Here is a 20,351-nt window from a genome sequence, read left to right on the forward strand (position 1 = left end):
TATTATCAAGGCCTAATTGTCTGCAGGAAATTTTCTGGAAGGAATTTCCAGTTAGGATTAAATTGTCCGGGTGGATTTTACGCGGGAAGAGCTTTCTATGCAGGAATTTACGTGCTTGTGGGGAGGGGGGTTCTATGGAGGGGGATGGGGATTTCCTATAATTACTTGAAAAACGATCCAAAATTAAATATAAAAAACTAATTTTTTCAACTGAAAGTAAGGAGCAATGTTAAAATTTAAAACGAACAGAAATTGCTCCGGATATGAGAACGACTGTCCCCTCTTCAATACATCGCTCCTTTTTCTAGTTTCACTTTTTGCCCAAACTCTTAGAAAAACGACTCCTGAAACCAGGGTCGTATTCATGATTTTTAATTCGAGGGGGGGGGGAGTACAAAAAACTAAGAAAAACGCATCAAAACTTATTTATAATAATTTTTGTTACGTTTTTACGAGTCGAACAAACATTTCGGGGGGGGGAGGGTCAAACCCCTCTATCCCCCTCCCCTGGATAAGACCTTGCCTGAAACACAAGGGCCGTTTAATTAGAATAAGAAGTTTTTTCAAAGCACAAAAAAACTTGCTGTGAGGAGCAAGCTATTGAGGTAGGGGCCATCCCCCCTCAAATACAGAGTAATTTCTGTTTGTTTTACATTTCAATGTTGCTCCGAACTTTTAGTTGAAATAGACTTGTTTTTTTTTTTTAATTTAATTGCTCAATAAAGCTAAACTCAGCGTAACCATTCTTTTGAAAGGGGATGAACTGATGAAATTTCTTATATTTATCATTTAAGAGATAGGATAAGAGATATGAGAAAGATAGGAAGATTGATGACACTTGTGCATTATTGTCGACAACACATTGATTTTGGATGTTTTTTTTTCTTGTTCGTTGGTTTCATTGATCTTTTTAGTATTTAGATGCATAATATTAACGCATACCAAATCTATTCATACCGTCAATGAGACGCGGTTGAACTTTCTCTATAACAGGGTAAGGATGAAGGTCAAGAATTTCCATGGTGACAAGACATCAGGAAAAAAATACCTTATTTCTAGTAAGTCCTACAATAGACCTAGTTCTTTTTTGTATGTCTTCGGCAGTTTTACAATTTTTTTAAAAAATTAGGGCGGCAAATGAATTTAAAAAGATGAATGTATAGACTTAGTTCATTAGAGCCTTTTCGTCATTTAGTACAATAATATTTGTTTGTTAATAGTAGTTTATTATTATATTTCTATCATCTTCTTAATTTATTAGTATTTATGTATTGGTACTACAAATTAGTTTATAGTTTTGTTTTACTAAAAAAAAAATTCGAATACGACAAATTAGAAACAACTGCCCGATTGATAATACGCAATTGCTGTAGGTCTATTGAACTTTCATATTGCAATCCTCCAGTTAAGGGCTTTCGACCATGAAAAATGGACTGGATATCTCATAATTGTCCCTCACTGGCATTTCCCCCAATTTGGACGAAAATTGTTGTTTGTGGTAGAAAAGGACACTTCGTTGTGGCGCGATTACGACCTCTGGTTAGATACCATTAGTACTGTAAAAAAAAGGAAGAGATTTTGCCCCCACACATATGAACTTTCTTTTTTTCAAAATGGGAGGCAGGGGAGAGAACTGGAAACCTCCCCTGCCTCCCCTGGAATCCTCAGATAATTAACCACAAGAAATGGATTGTAGATCTCTCATTGGCTATCAGGTCACACTCATTAAACTTAAAATTGAATAAAATGCACGAAACGAACAGAATTCCCAGTCTTGGCTTTTACAATAGCATGACAGTCTTATTGATTTGTGATATTTCATATATATCAAACCATATAATTTATTCTGTGCGACTTAATCTTAAATGTGAGTATTAGGGATATTTTTAGCGCCAGAACATCTTTTAGATAGAATAAAACGGAATGTGTTCTTATTTCTTTTTACTCTCATTTGACTGTTCAACGGCAAACTTGATATTCATTCCTCCTTAAAAGGGTTCTTTTTTATTGTATGCTAAAGCTGCTATATAATGGAGCTTTATTTTGCCATATTCTATTTTGAACCACACAAGATTAGCTATCGTACTTATAATAAGACTTAGGTATGCTGGACCTAAACACTGTACTATTTCCTCGTTTGTACTCAATAGGTATTCGATTGTCATAAAATTTAAAAGGTTCTCTAAACGCAACTATGCTTCTATATATTCATGAATTCCGCTAATACTGCATACGGAAAATCCCTCTGGTAAATAGACGCCGCTATGGCAATGCCCTCTTCAGTATCCATTCAAATTCATCTTGTAAGCCAATGAAAAGGAATGTAAGAATGATCCGCTTATTCCTCAGTACTATAGCCACTAATATCTACTTTTCAACTTTAAGCTATTTAAAATATTGTCTGCCATGCAGTGATACCACTTACTAATGCGAAAGTAAGACTATTGACTGTATTTTAGTTAAAATTAATGTTTGCGGTACAAAATGATAGATAACGGTCTTTTGTTGTTGCTCAATGTATTTACTAGTTAAAAGAAGCACTAGGTATTTTATTTTTGTTCAAATAAGTCTTCCCTCCCATATTATACAATTAGCTCAATACAATCGCCCTGGGCAGAAAGAAGACACATCACTTGTTGATAGACTATTATTATGTTAAATCTGAACAATAACTCTCATTTCTGAATCAGTGTCTATTCGGAAATGTTTGTCACTAGATAGTTTCTTAGAAAACGTGTCTTAAACTATCAATCACAATGGGCTGTCGTTTGCTTTTCACTAGGTTGTAGCTGTTGCCGCAACCATAATGATTATTATGAGCAGGTTCACTAGACTGAGTCGAGGATCAGACCACGAAAGCCCACTGCTGTTATTACAACCATTTTACTTATATTTGAAAATAATTAATCGAAAAGTAAACAGCTTTCAAATTAGAAGTATATCGAAATATATGCGTAATGATACTTTAGAACACTTATTTGTAATTTTAGAGATTAGAATTATTGACTCTAAAAGTCACAAACCAATTACACATCATCGGTACAGTTACTGGGTTTTCGTTTTTTTTTGCTCAGGGGGACTATATACTTTGTCAAAAAAAAAAAACCGACGTCGACAAAGAGGGTCACAGACCTAATTAAATATCACTTATAAACATTGAAAACCTTATCATGGTTCTTAAGGAGAACTAAGTGCTTCGTCATGAAAACTCCATCACAGGCCATACTAAGTTAATAAAAGAATTAGGTTGTAAACAGTTCTTCCTACACCGTAATAAAGCTTTGTCACTGGCATTGAAGGTCATAGACCTGGTTACATATTGCAGGTGAAACAATAGAAACCTTACATTCGCCTTTTTTCAAATGGCTCGGGATAACTAAGCCCTCCATCAGTGGCATCGAAAATATTTAAAGGAAACATGGAAATCAATATTTTTCCGACCTTGATGAAACTTCATCATTGGTAGTAAAGGTAAAAAGCTCAATTACACATCAAATGTTAGGCCTGAAAACCCTGAATTTGTGGGTATTTTTTTTTAAATCGTGCAGGAGAACTAAGTATTTTCTCAAGGAAAATCGGCCAGTGGGACTTTGTAAATTTATAAAAAAAAATGCTTATGAAACACAATAATTTTGATATTGTAACGGATTACTGGCAGTGAAGGTTGCAAGCCTGTCAAAGCTAATCAAATAAAATAGGATGAATATATAATAGTTTAGAAACAAATTTGGGTATATATTTGCACATTAGGGGGGGGGGTAAAGCATAGTATATATTAAGTACGGGTACTGGTGCGTTATATGGTCGCTTTTAAATACTAATGAGAGACGAAACCCACCAGACTGGTTGTTTTCAAGAGACCACTATTGAGAAATGGAATGCAACGACTAGTTTCCATTGTGTTTACGATATTTAAACTGTTATTTTTTGGGGTTTAGGGGGGAGGAGGTACCTAGGTTACGCATTCAATATATGCTATGCTTTATTACCCACCCCCCTAATGTGCGAATATATTGCCCAAAGTTGTTTCTAAACTATTATAAATTCACCCTATTTTATTATATTTTATTAGCATTAACCAAACCTGACTTTTTAGAAGTGACCATATAAAGCACCAGTACCAAATATTGTTTTAGTAAATACATAAAATAGTATTTCTTTACCTTGTTATATCGATAAACTCCAAGTCCGATTGAAGGTCATATTGCTGACCAACTATACCACTTGTCGTGAGAGAACACGAAAGATCTTCTTGAGAAAGTTCTTTCAGATGTTTGCCTCTAAAGGTTTGTGGGGTATAACACTGAAGCTGGGACCAAATACCATATGAATTTTCTAGGTCCAGCCATTTCTTAAGAGGTCTCATACGACAGTCACAGGCTATTGGATTCCCTATAGAAATTAATATGCATTGATAAATAAAACTCGAATACATACATATATAGAGTGTACTTATAAGATATTTTACGTTAGAGTGTAAGATTAAATTTTACGCTCTAACAGTAAATAGTAGAACAAATAATACATAAATATATAATAATTAAAAAATATATCTATACATATAAAATAAATTTGAATGTGATAGTTATTGTAGAATTTGCTCGCTGGATTTACAAAAAAACAATTCAAGCTAGAAACGTGAACCTTTCTTATAAATTTTTAATTATTAATGATTAGTTACTATATGTTAATATTTAATTATTTTAATGCCGAAAATTTAAGTTGTTAGTTTATTAATTAATCTTTTATTAATTGAATTGAATAATATAAAAATGATTGCTTTAAGAGAAAAATTACTTGAGTTTTTTAAAGCCAATAAATACGTCTCGAAAGAGCCCTATCCCGATAATATAGGACAATTGGTTCGATACGATCATCCCTGGAGAAAAAACAAACCAACAAATAAACACACATCCGTGATAATTAGTATATTTTGGAAAAAAAATATATAATTCCACATTTTTGCAGATAGGAGCTTGAAACCTCGACAGTTGGGTTCTCTGATACGCTGAATCTGATGTTGCAATTTTCATTAAAATTCCTCGAGTTTTTGGGGTGGTTTCCTCTTTTTATTCCAAAAACATACAAATTTTCTTGAGAGTTCGTTACCACGAGATATTAATTTTCTATAATTCCATAGTAAATGGTGGGTTTCAACTTCATTTCTGTAACTTATTTTTGTAAGCCAATCAAAATATTCCTTATTTCTGAAAAAATAAATAACTTCTCCTTTTAAAACCTTAGTGCTGTAAAATCCCGTTTGTAAATTCTGAGCAGTAAAACAAACGTAATTCAATCACCCCTGATAGATTTTCCTTTGCGATTTTATAGCCACTAAAATGAAAAAAAAAGTTTCTGATTCATATAGTTTTTTACAGTTTGTCTCTCTATTTCTCTGCAGTATGCCTATCTCATAAACACGAAAACAGAGGGAAGTTCTATGAAGTGGGAGGGTTGAATAATGCATAATCGTCATTGTTAGCAAGTCCTTGATATAAACAAAATTAAAAGGCTAGTGAAAAACAAGCCATCTATTTTGAAAACTTTTTTTGTACGTTTTTGTGCATTGAGGCGCGTCTTCTTTGAAAATGCAATCTTTGATTTATGTTTCGAAAGTATACCTTTGATATTATTTAACATATCGATTCAGGAAATCTTGACCTAGATCCATGTAAGAGAAACATATCAGGGTGAATGCTTAAATACAATTGGGAAGATAGGGTGCACCTTAATTTTTCAATTTATGACCAGGACTCATTTTTCCGAGGTGAAACCTACCGTCAAAATTGTATAAAACAAGCGGGACATGCAACAAACGACAGATCTAGACAAAAAGAGTCTAGGTCTGTAGGAAGTGTGCTAAGCATGGCAGAACAGGCAGCGCTCTGAGATGTGAGGCAGGTGGCGGAGAGTGAGCAAGTGACCCTACCCGCTTTTCAAACATTCTAAAGCATGAGATTGGGCAAAATATCCGAAATTAACCTCTCTTCTTAAATAGAGAAAGTCATCTCGATTTGCGTATAAGAAGGTCATATTGCACAATAGCCCGTGCTGAGGTGTAAAGGCTCCCAGACTTGAGGGGCAAATATGCAATCCTTTTGCCGAGAAATAAGAAAAATATTTGTTTTAAAAGTTTCATTTTGGCGCTCCTATTATGAAACTATGACTTTCCTCAAAAATATGCTCTAACTAAAGGGGGACTAGCTTAGGGGCCTTATATTAATCTGACTCTAGATGCTGAACAATTTTTTTCACGGTAGGATTATTGGATCAACAGCAAATAAAAATGCTCACAAAAAGAGTCCCAGGATAAAGAGATGAATAAAAAAAGATAAAAACGGGATAAAATACGTGAATAATACCGTCCCAGGATAAAAAAAACAGATGTATTTCCTATTTTATTAACATACCTTCTAAGTTGATGAGGGTTCCATTCTCAATTCTTGGGAGGATGTTATCGTCAAACGTTTGAATACGGTTATAGGCAGCATCAACGTATGTTAAATATGTCAAATTGAAAATGTCCTCACGTGGAAGCTCTTCAAGCTTGTTGTGGCTAATATTCAAGATCTTCAGGTTTTCTATGTTGCCAATTTCCTGTGGTTGGAAGTGTGTTAGCTCATTCTTGGAAAGATCAAGCTCTTCTAAGCCAACCATTTTAACGAATACACCTAAAACACATATAAACTTATTTATATTAAAGCGAATGCATACTTGCGACAAATCAACAGGGAGGGGGTCATCAATATAGCAATACACTTTACACTGTAATCTCAGCCGAAAAATATTAAGGACTAACTTTAAAAATATGTTTAATTCCCTTAAAAAGTGCTCCATATATATATACATATATATATATATATATATATATATATATATATATATATATATATATATATATATATATATATATATATATATATATATATACCTCGTCAATACCTCGCTGTTTACGCTAACGTTCTAATTTTGTACCAATCAAACAGTTCGTGGTAACGAAATGTAAGTAAGGAGCGACCCGGCTCAATAGTAACTGAAACTCTAAAAAACAATATATACTAGAATTATCAAAAGAATCGGATTCTTATGCTGATTTTAAATATATCAATTTTATTAAGTTTAGTATTACCCATCAAAGGTTATGAGCCTCAGAAAATTTTCCTGATTTTCGACAAAAGGGGAAAACAAAAGTCAATGAATCTTAATGATAATCAAACCATCAGATTCAGCGTGTTCCAGAACCCTATTGTAGAAGTTTCAAGCTCCTATCTGCAAAAATGCAGCCTGTCCTAAACCAGGATGGTATTATCATATAAATAGTATGCGAGGGCTGGGCTGTGGGCTTGAAAACCAAGCATGTAAGGAATGAATGGGCAAGAGAAACTCGAAACAAATAGTAGCAACCAGTGAAAGTAGGAAGCAAAGATTATCTCAAAACACATTAAGGGGCTCATGAGTAAATGACATAGGCTCCATAAATGCTTCAATTCAAGCTCAACGGCAAAATATCAAGGCAGCCGCCAACTTCAGGCTATATTGGTCAGGATTTGAGATTTCCATATGTGCCTCTGGTGGCAGAGATGGATGTAAGTTCTAAGGTAAACTCATAATGTGTGTTTCTCCTTTAAGCTCTTGTAGAAAAAACTTCTTTCAGAAAAACCGTAAACATCTTATTTTTGCTCTATTGTGAATTATGAGAATTTAAGATGCACTGTTATGCACGTTTGGTGGAAAATCAGAAAATTGTTCACTGGGAGAAGGAGATCAAAACACAAGAGTACATTTTTAGGCAATTATATCCTGATATTCCGGTGGGAAGGGGGGTTTGGACCAATTTAAGGGAAGTATTTCCCGTTCAACTCTTTGTAGAAGTATTGAATTGTGAGCATGTGATGTTCAACTTTCTCTAATTCTTTTCTCGCTTAGAGTATTTACTATAATTTATAAATAATTGCTAATCAATGTCGTTTCTTTCTCGTCTAAAGGTCATTAGTTTCGACACACTTCAGTGTCCCATCTGAACAAATTACATTTTCTTCCTACTTTTAATCACCAACAAAGGAGCTATAAAAACAAGTCCTAGAAGAAAGAAAAACAAAATAATATAGTGGGTAAAGGTTTCTACCTTTTCTTATCTCATTCAAAATGTTCCCCTGGAGATTTAAGCGTTGGAGCGTCTTTGTTCCAAAATTCAATTCCTTCGTTACGACAGGCATCAGATTATAACTCAGATCAATTTCTCGAAGCTTGTAAGGGATCCAAGGGTTCTCTGGGAAACTCTTTTGAGCGATGAAACTTATACGATTATGGCTTAGATTGATCTGGAAAAAACATAATAGATTCCTGGGAGCTCCAAGTGGCAGGGCATTGGCCTTCTCACAAAGCTCCATAATCAGTAAAGCAAAGGCTTCCGGTTGTTCTGAAAAACTTTTATCGAGGAGGGGACGTAATACTAGGACCAAACGATGCAACATAATAAGAGGCTCATGTATGGTTTTGCGTCATTATAATTAAAGGTAGCCAAGATTCTATTAGGAGAGGGGCAGAATTATTTCTAGGCAGGGAGTCAAAGGATGAAAAAAAATATGTTAACCACTATAATCAACATATAATATATATATATATATATATATATATATATATATATATATATATATATATATATATATATATATATATATATATATATATATATATATATATATATATATATACTATAATTATAAACAAGCAATAATTGTGTATTTATTTATATATGCATGAGTGTATGTATTTTTCTCTTGAAAACGGCTCCATATTTTTCCAGAAAAATTGGCATCCTGAGGTATTCTGGCCTAAACAAACGATCTAGACAGGTCAGAAGTTTGAGAAAATTCGTTAAGAGCCTTAATAAAAAAAAAATTAAGTGAGTGACGTCATTTTATTATTGCAATGACGTTGTCACACTTGTCATACTTAAGTGGAAAAATTGAAGATTTTCATGCAGGGAAAGTTTATACTAAATTGCGTAAAGAGCCATTGCTTAAATTGCTGGTAATTGCAATATTTTTGAAAAGACTTCAATATGAAAAGACATTAATTTGCATAAAGGGCATAAAACTGGTAATAGAAAAAATATTTGTATATATTTTAACAAGGGATTACAACAATTAAAACCTTAAAAAACAACTTTTTGAACGCAACCAGTTATACAATGTCTGTAGTAAGGCCCAAAAACGAAAATTTACAGTTATTACAAATGGTGATTCTCTATTTTGACAAGGGATTACAACAATTCAAAAACCTTAAAAAAGAAAATTAATAGTCTAAAGCTTAGTACATATAGTTGTTAGAAATCGGACTAGCTTCAATAATCAAATATCTTTGAACAGACTGTAGTATGAAAAGACATTAAATTGTGTAAAGAGCAAAAACTTGAAATTGCAAAAATATTTGTATATATTTTAACAAGGGATTACAACAATTAAAAAACCTTAAAAAACAAAACCAAAATTTTGAAGCTTAGTAGAAATCGTTGTTAGAAATTGGACTTGCTGTAATAATCAAATATCTTTTTAAAGACTGCAATATGAAAAGACAGCATATTGTCTGCGGTTAGAAGACAAGCGAAAATTAGAACCTATATATAGAAGCCTGTCACATGCCAACTGCCGGTCCCTGCTGCTGGTCATTACAATAACATTTGTAGATAATTTAACAAGGGAATACAATAATTCAAAAACCTTAAAAAAGAAAACCAAAAGTTTGAAGCTTAGTAGAGATCGTTGTTAGAAATCGGACTTGCTTTAATAACCAAATATGTTTGAAAAGACTGCAATATGAAAAGACAGCATATTGTCTGCGGTTAAAAGACAAGCGAAAATTAGAATCTATATATAGAAGCCTGTCGCATGCCAACTGCCGGTCCCGGCTGCTGGTAATTGCAATAACATTTGTAGATATTTTAACAAGAGAATACAATAATTCAAAAACCTTAAAAAAGAAAACCAAAAGTTGGAAGCTTAGTAGAAATCGTTGTTAGAGATCGGACTTGCTTTAATAACGAAATATCTTTGAAAAGACCGCAATATGAAAAGACAGCAAATTGTCTGCGGTTAGAAGACAAGAACAATGAGACTCCATATACAGTAGCCTGCCACTCACCGAGTTCCGGTACTATATATATATATATATATATATATATATATATATATATATATATATATATATATATATATATATATATATATATATATATATATATATATATATATATATATATATATATATATATATATATATATATATATATATATATATATATATATATATATATATATATATATATATAGAGAGAGAGAGAGAGAGAGAGAGAGAGAGAGAGAGAGAGAGAAGAGAGAGAGAGAGAGAGAGAGAGAGAGAGAGAGAGAGAGAGAGAGAGAGAGAGAGAGAGAGAGAGAGAGAGAGAGAGACAGAGAGAGAGAGAGTGTAGATGAATCTCGTCTTTAGTGGGATTTCATTGTCTATCCTCGGCGAAAAAATGATTTTTAGTGATGAAACAAAAACGACTATAGTTTAGATTTATCTGAAAAAAAATCCCAAAGCTGCAAATTCCCAATAACTCCATAAATGAGTTATTTTCTCGTTCTTCTTTGAATTTAGGTTACTCTTTAGTGTTTCTTTCGTATATATTTTCCCTTTTTCCATATCACTTTTATTTTTTTTATATGTAATGCAAGTTCGGCAATATTCGCTTCTGAGAGCCATTTTTACGAAAAAAAATTTATCTAACCTGGCAAATAAATTACACAAATTGATTAATTTTTCTTTCTTTAGTATTATTTCTAGAAAGTAAAGGAAGAATTTTTCATTACTTTCTTTGCCGCACATTTAGTTCCTAAGTTTTCTGCTTTGTAGATAAAAAGTTTTGAAAAATCCAAAGCGAATCTAATAATACTAATGCTTACACTGGGGACACGAAAGCCAAAGAAAGATTTTCTGCTTTGTCTTCTAGTTTTAATTTATAGCTGAATACTAAAATGGAAATAAAAAAGAAGTGAGAACTTCTAGGAGCACTAAGAAAACTTCCCTAATCTCTGTTCCTTTACCCATGAAAGCATGATGTGAACAACTCAGCTTTCCTTCAGAAGGCTTTTCCAGCTTGTATATCACAGTGCTTATGACAGAGAATAGTTAGTAAAACAAACACATGTTCTGTCTTCAAATATTTTTTTTAACATGGTTGATCGCATGAAAGTAGAGGGGACCCTAAAGCCCCCATGTGGCACCCCTGCTGCCACCTAGAACTTTTTTTGCACCCCAAATAAGGGCATAGCCTCCTTAGGGAGAACACGTGGTTAATGGGGTCACGGACTTTTTTTTCCAAGGTCGATTTATTTGATGTTTCTATGTGTAATAACTCCGGGGCGAAGGTTGCACAGGCGCATTGAATTCTAACGGGAGCAATGTTATTGATCTAGGACTCGAGGGGGAAGTGAATGTCCGAGAAATTGATTGCGTAATCGAAGGGGAAGTGGATTTCCGAGAAATTGATTGCGTAATCGAAGGGGAAATTGTTGATTCACGAAGGGGAAATTAAGAAACAAACATGGCTTCTTTAATCTGTGATTTACATAATCGCTAGGGGAAATTATTGATTCACGATGGGGGAATTATGAAACAAACATGGCTTCATTGTTGTTTGGTTAGCTTAACCTGAGAAATTGATTTAGACTTTTATCAGCAATATAAAGCATTTATAAATTATTTATAAATATTCCTGAACTGAAATATTCAAACTCTTACATTTCAACGAAAAAAAAAATCCAACCTGATCTTTTAAAAATTATTATAATGTAACAGTGACAAGTTAAATTAATACCAACCAATACGTAAATACTCCAACTATAACACTACAACTAAAAAAAACAAAAATTACCTTTGAAACGTCACTATATTGTAAAAGTTAAACGTTAAACCATTCTTTTTATTAAACAAGGCCCTCCGTCTCACCCACACCCTCCCGCCTCCCCGGGAGCCCTATCCCCTTATTTGCTTTTAAATTGCGCGTGTGTTTGTTTTTCATTTTATTCTTTTATTATCCCATTTCATGTTTATCTTTGTTGAAGTGTCAGGTCAGAAAACCTACGATTGTGGTATAAACCTACGATTTATATATTATTATATATTTTTGACTATTAAAGAGGAAACTATCCATTTTAATTTCCATTTTATTTAGCCTTTTATTAATTTTGATATTTGACTTAGCATTTTCATTTGACTTTTTAAAAGTAAATTTAACGTCATTAGACTTTTTAAAACGTCTCTGTTTTTGTTCATAAATTACTTGATTTAAATATATTAGGCTTAATTTATTTTTTAATTTTGTTTTATTTTCAGTTCCAAAATGGTTAGGCTACATATTTTAAAATATTTCATAATCACTGAGTACTTCCTGAATATTTTTATTAAATTTCTTTGATTTAATATATTTTAATTTTTTTTTAAAATTTAATAAAAAACAAAACAATAATTAAATTTTAAAAATCGTAAATTTAAAATAAAAAATAAATCAAAACTGAAAAATTAAAACAATATATACTTTAAAACATTATATTTAATAACATAAAACCAAAACATTACATATTAAAAAAAGATAAATTAAATTAAAAATAATAAACGTTAAAATTATTACAATAATTTAATAAAAATATTAATTTAAAAAACATGGAACAAAATCAATTATTAGTAAGAAAATTAAAATTCAACGAAAAAAAAAAATAAACAATGTAAATATTATATAATCCATAATTACATTAAGAACTTTACACAAACTTACAAGAAAACAATAAAAATTACCTAAATTATCTTTAAATAAAAAAAAAAAACCAGGACATATTAAAACAATTAAGACTTTACCCTTGACATGATAAACCACTACGAAACACTACTTAAATATTCAAAAAATTAAATTTAAAAAAAAACATCATACATGAAATTTTAAAAATATTCATAATGTAAAATTGAAAAGCTAAACAACGACAAAAAACTACTTAAATATTCCAACTATTAAATATCAAATAAAACAATAAAAAAATAAAAATTAAACATAAATATAATGTAACAGTTAAAATTTAAAAAACAACAAAACAAGAATGAAATAGTACAAATATCAAAGTTAAAAACAAAATACTAGACACTTAAATTTGAAACATCAAGATAATGTAATATTTACAAGGTAAACCGCTACAAAACACTAATAAAATATTAAAACTATTAAATTTAAAATAAAATAATAAAAAAAGAAAATTTTAACATATTAATAATTTAAAATTTAAAATTTAAAACAACGAAAAAAAAATACATTATATTTAAAAAAAATAATTTTCAGCGAAAAAAAAAAATAAAAAATAAAAATTAAAAAAAAACTTTAATTAAAAAAGTAAAATTACCAAAAATTCCATAACATCAATAACAAGTCAAAAATGAAATTTCAACGAAAAAAAAATAAACCCTTTCAATATAACACAATATCAAATGTAAAAATGACCATGTTAAAAACTAAAATAACCGAAATAAAAAGTATAAATATTAAATATAAATTAAAAAAGTTAAAAGGTAACTTTGAAAACTATTCAGAATGTAAGAATGACAAGGTAAACCACGACAGAATACTACTGAAATAGTCCAACTCGTACGTTCAACGAAAAAACCGTTAGGACAACCTTTACGATTTTTCGTCGGGGTTTAGGATTTTTCAGTAGTTTAGGACAACCTGTAGGATTTTTCGTCGTTGTTTATAATGTCACTGTTACATTTTTAAGATGTTTTAAATTTCATTTTGGATTGATTTCACTTAAATTTAATAGCTTTAATATTACATTTGTTCTTTGTGGTGTTTTACATGTTAGAGTTTCATTTAATTATATTTTTAACTTTTATTTTTGTATTTTTTTTTCTTTTAAAATTAATTTTTTTAATATTTCAATAGTGTTTTTTTTTTTTCGTTTTTTGGATTTATTATTTAATTTTAATTTAATATTTATAAAAATTACTATTTTTATGTTCGTTTTTTAATGTTTAAATTTTTCATTCAAAAAAAAAAAAACAAAATAAAATAAACCGATTTTTTTTTCTTTTAATTTTAATTTTTTTATATTTTAATAAGTGGTTTTTTTTTTTTTTTTTTTTTTTTTATTTTTTTTAATTTAATTTTTATAAAATTTAATCACTTTATTTTCGTTTTTTAATTTTTCAAGTTTTAATTCAAAAAAAAAACCCAATCAATAAAATAAAAACTCTACAGAATGTAAACATGCAAATCTAAAAACCAATAAAACCTGCAAATCTAAAAACCTCTCCCTAACCACTCTCTCTCACTTTGATTCAAATTGAATCAAATTGGATCAATTTGGATATTCGTATAATCCATATAGATTTTGCGCATAATCCATATTTCGTAGGCTATGAGGCTAGGCGTAAAGAGAGTTGAGATCATAGGTTTCAGACAACAATATGACTCTGAAGAAAGAGAGTGAGAGAGATTTTGCGCATAATCCATTGTGTTGAAATTTAGATAATTCTAAGATAATTCTAAGATATCAAATTTTAAGATAAGCCTGAAATATATATATATAAAAAAATATATTTTTTTATTATTTTTTTAAATAATTAGAGAATTTGCTATTTCCGACTTTTCTAAAGCACAAAACCTAGAAATTTCACGCCTACGAAAACCTAAACCACCCACTCCAAATCATTAAAAATTAAAAAAAATTTTAAGATTTTAGTCTTTCGTAGGTGTGTGTCTGATTGAAAGTAATTTGCAAGATTGAGAGAACTCTCAATCGTGTAAACTCATGAGTTGAGGTGTGTACTTTCTACCGACTAAGAATTTCGTTATAATATATACAAAGATTGATTTTTCAGACTGATACAATTTTATTCTGTTCTATCTGTCAACTCTAATAGCCTACGAAATATGGATTCTGGGGAAAAAAAATATAAATATCTGTCGATGTGTATTATTTTATATTTTGATTAAAAAAGGGGTGTAAAAATTAACAAAAAAGTAAAACAACCCCACCCACAAATAGGGTATATTTGATTGTTAAAAAAAAATAAAAGGGTTTTTAAAGTCGTATAACCTGTGAAACCTATAGTTACACCTATTTCATAGCAGTAAAAATTTTAAAAAACTTTTTTTTTTTATTTATTAAAAGAAATATATTTAGATATATTTGCACCATAATCCATATGACTATAAGCCTATGATTATATGATTACACAATTTATACCTATATATCAAATCACTATTTCAAGAGAAATAATCCAGATGTGAGAGATAGAGAATTATTTTATTTGATATCTCTCAATCAGAAAATTCACGAGCGTAGTGTACGAGATTGCTATGTTTCTGGACAGATTTATTAAAGACAAAACATAGCGATTGTTTAAAATATAGATTTTAATATATTATGAACTAGAAAGTCAGACCTTATGTCTTGAAATAACTGTATAAATACTATTTTATTTCTAATTTTTGTGCTATACATTTTTTGAAATTAGGGGCTATTTTTATTTTATTTTAAAGTACTAACATAAAAAACTACCCCCATTCTAGTCGTTAGGTGGGGTGAGTGATTTTGCGCATACTCCATTGTTGTGTAATATATATACTTATAATGTCAAAACCTATGAGTCAACTATAAAAATAAATATAAAAATGTTCAGTCCAAAAAGAAAAAAGCAAACTACAACTCCTACAAAGCCTACAAATCCTACAACCATTTACTGATGCTATATACCACTTGTACACGCTTTTGGTGCTTTTATAAATGACTTGTATCGCATATAAAACTCTTACTGATGCTTTATTCTACTTGTACACGCACCACAGCCTATCTAACATATTCCAATAAAACTAATGCAAATAAGTCAACTGGTGATATTTCCCTAGGTTTGTAACATCATAGGCAGCACGTTAGCGCTGCCTAAGTAAAGAACAATGTGGGCACAATGTGTTTTTGGTTCGTTTTTCTCTCCATACCCGGGCAATGTGTATCGAAGGTGTAGTCTTATAAAATTCGAAAAGGGATCATTCTTTTTAAAATTAGTGGGGCTTTGGCCCATTGTTTGATTCTACATTTTGTGGAGGTCCCATAGCCCCCCCCCCACCTCCCTTAGTCCCCCACACCCATCCCAGCAAACGTTTGAGATAGCCATTTTGTTCAGCATAGTTTATTTAAAGATTTTTATTTTAAAATTTAAAGAATTTTCTTTCAAAAACTTATTTTTTTTAAACTCTTACTGGTGCTTTATACCACAAGATAAAAAAAAAACAATATAAAACTAAAAAACAATAAAACCACCACCAAAAAACAAACAAAATTTTACAATCGGCGCAAAACTAATCCACGTAGGGAAAAGATGCTAATATTGATTTACTTCAGTGAGGACACCATAGTAACTTAGGAAAAATAAAAAAAAGTGTAAATTACTTTAATTATTCAGTTGCGAAATAATCCTTTTTTTAGATATTACTGAAGCAAATCGTTTTTGTCTATCATGTAAAATAGCACCCTTGGGATTATTTAAAATTTATAAATGCCCCAAAAGCTTGTTCAAGTTTTATAAATAATAATTAAGAATTTTATAATTGATATAAATAATTTTTAAAAAACAAACCGAATTTAAAATTTTTATAAATCATCATTAAGACTTTTTTCAGCACTCTACCTAAATTATAAATGCAAAAACATAGAGGAACTTGGTTATAAATAAAACTTAAGAGTTTTATAGTATAAGAAAAGAAATTATTAATTAAAAACAAGATATAACACTTTTTCGATCTAAAAATGAATATTTTTATAATTTAAAACAATATAATAAATTATATCCCATATAATAAACTTTGTCTAATTAATAATTAAGATAGAAATATTTTTTAAAAATAATTTAAAAAATCACGAAAAGATTGTCCAAGAGGTATAAAGCATCAGTAATAGTATTATATGTGAGGCAAAGAGTTTATAAAACAAAAAAAATAGAGTAAAACTTTTAAAAATAATCAGAAAGAATTTTATCATTTATAAAAATAATTTATAAAATCACAAAAAGGTTTACACTTTTTATAAAGAATAAGTAAGAGTATATTTTTAAATAAAAATCATTATAACAGCACCTAACGTGTGTACAAGTGGTATAAATCATCAGGAAGAGTTTTATAGGTGATACAAATCACTTATAAGAGCACAAAAATAGTGTACAAGTGGTATAAGGCATCATAAAGAGGATTATATGATAAAAAATAAATTATAAAATCACAAAAATCGTGTACAAGCGGAATAAATCATCATGAATATTCTTAGATGCTATAAAAATCAAATATGAAATAACCAAAATCTTTTATAAGTTTTATATAGTATAAGTAAAATCTTTATATTTTATACAAATCATTTATAAAAGCAACAAAATCTATTACAAGTTGAATAAATCATAAGTAAGAGAATTATAATATATACAAAGAATTTATAACATCACCACCATTGTTTCCAATTAGTATAAATCATTATTAATAGGTTTCTAGGAGATAAAAATACATTATAAAAGCACCAAAATAGTTTACAAGTTTTATAAATCAACATTAAAAGTTTTATATTTGATACAATTTATTTATAAAATAAACAATATCTTTAACAAGAGTAAAATATCATCAGTAAAAGTTTTATATTTTATAAAAAGCATTAATAATATCAACAAAAGCTTGTAAAAGTTTTAAAAAGCACCAGTAAGAGATTTATAAGTTATAAAAATCTTTTATAAAATAATCAAAAGAGATCATCAGATTGATAAATCAAAAGTAATATGTTTATCTGTTAAAAAAAGAATTTATAAATGCACCATACTATTTTCAATTTTTATACAGCATAATTAATATTTTTATAAGATATAAAAATAATTTATAAAATCACCTAAATCGTTTACAAGTTCTAAACAGAATCATACAGATTTTTATAGGTTATAAAAATAATATATAAAAGCAACCATAGAATCTAAAATTTTTATAAAGAATAATTCAGATTTTTATAAGTTATAAAAATTATTTATAATATCAACAAAAGAGTTTTTGAATTTTAAAAAGCATCAGTAAGAGTTTTATAAGTGATATAAAGCATTTATAAAAGCACCAAAAGCGTGTACAAGTGCTATAAAGAATGAGTAAGAATTTTATAAGTGATACAAAGCATTTTTAAAAACCCCAAAAGCGATCAACTATCCTTGAATATATTATAGCCTGTCAGTGTTAGACTAAATTATAGATGGGAGTAGTGGTGCGAGACACGAGTCGAAACGACCTCCCTACTGATTTAAATATTCAATTTTAAGTTTCACTCGTTTTAAGATTTATTTATTCATGTACACTTATAACTATTGTGTTTTATTTTTCATTGATTGTTTATTTCATATATGATTTTCTTAAGTCTAATTTATACTTCAATATTAAAATATTTTATTTCGTTTAATATTGATTTTAATATTTATTCAAAGAATTAATTTATTTAATATATATTTATTAATTTATATTATTACTTGTTGTATATTTTTTGATATGATTGCTTATTTAATTTCTGTCCGTTTTGAGTTTTTCGTCAGTGTTGCTCATGATGTCTCTTGTGCTTTTGATTCTATAGTGCATTCTCATTTGCTATATAGTACGCAGCAGCGAAGTCTCAATCGTTCAGTTGTGCGAGTATTTAAAAATCTGTATGCGAGGTTATGTGTTGTTGTGAAAGTATCTACTCGTCATGGTTATGTAATGTGTAAAGCCGTAATTTGAGCTTGGAAAGGAATCCAAACTCAAATTATTTTGTTTCAAAATATAATTTTTTAATATAATTACAAATTATAGTAAAATATTTTGTTCCTTTTTAATATGTATGTTAATATTATGTAAATGTATAACTATCTGTCTTATATCTTTATTCATTTGTATTATTAATTTTTTTGTATATTACTGTAGTATATTAATTTTTGTTTCATTTAGTATCGAATATTAATTTATTTTAATGTTTTTTTTTAAATTTATAAATTAATTTTTTAATCTTTTAGTTATATTAAATATTAATTTAAATTTAATAGAAAAAAATTATTTATTTAAGTTTTTAATTAAATTTTTTTATTATTTTTTTTAAAAAATTTATTATTTTTATTAATTCATTATTTAAAAATAAAAATTAAAAAAAAAACATATTCAAAACATTAATAAAAATTATATCAAATTAGAAATATTAAATTTAAAAATTTGTATGTGTTTCACTTCGGATGGTGTCTTAGCTTTGGTTTTAACTTTTTTTTAAATCACTTGATCTATAAAAATTTTATCGGAGGGGTGTGTTGACAAAATTGAGGGTGCATAAATTTTTTAAAACTTTTATCAAAGTAGCAATATAAAAATGAAAAATGGTTTTGTGTCAACCTCGGAGTTTTATTATATAATGTTTGAATTCTTTTTAACAATATGTATATCTCAATATGTTTATCGGATGTTTTTGGGAACAATATGACCTGGGTGGGGGGCTAAGTGCCCTTTGGTCCCTTTTGAAGCTTTAAAGGTGACCTATAACTTTTTATTTTCAATCAGATGAGCCCTCTCTGAAGTTTATAAGAGCACCCCTTCTTTAAGAAACATTTATGCCCCCAGAGTATAACTTTCAACGCTCTCTCCTGGGTCCTGGGGGTTTTCGTCTACCCCTTTGTCTGAATATCTTATATTTGAACTATTCTTAACAAAACGGTCTCCTCAAATTTGGCACAGATGTGTTAATAAATCCTAATAAGCCAAAGGCGTGTAAGTCGGGTGTGTCTAGTTTACATAAGATCTTTTTTTAATCTTAATAATTGTCCGTAATCTGTGAAGGTACTGTCACATGAACTCTTTCGGCATTGTTTCAGTGGCGCAATGCACGCCGACAAAGCGCGGCCCCCGGACAATAATAACAACAGTTGAACCCCGGACCCGAGGTGGCAGTTTAGACACCGATTTTTTTTATCTGACTATTGAACTATTTTAAAAAATATGGCAATCTCAAAAGTTGTATCAGGCAGATGTGCTGAAAAAAGGGCGTGGCGGGGGCTAGGGACCCTCCAAACTCTTGTGACTCTTAAAAACTGAAGTATTCATTTCAAAGAAAATGAGCCGTCTCTGAAGTTTGTACGAGGATCCCTTCCACCACAGCTGGATATGCCCCCCAGGCATTACTTACAACGTTTACCCCGGGGCCTAAAGGATTATGTCCATCCAGGAGTTTTCGTTATATGATCTTTGAACTGTTTTGATTAAAATGTCTCTCTCAAAATTCTTGTCGAATGGG

The 20,351-nt window shown here is 29.6% G+C and overlaps 1 protein-coding gene across 1 annotated transcript in view; it reads left to right on the forward strand.

The window, feature by feature from the left end:
- The window catches only part of LOC148956592 (uncharacterized), a 61,680-nt gene that overhangs the window by 32,065 nt on the left and 9,264 nt on the right, over positions 1-20,351 (forward strand). The window lies entirely within an intron of this gene.

Source organism: Artemia sp. Qi Xiang Cuo, chromosome 1, assembly GCF_049724085.1.
Source record: "Artemia sp. Qi Xiang Cuo chromosome 1, ASM4972408v1, whole genome shotgun sequence".
Lineage (NCBI taxonomy): Eukaryota > Metazoa > Arthropoda > Branchiopoda > Anostraca > Artemiidae > Artemia > Artemia sp. Qi Xiang Cuo.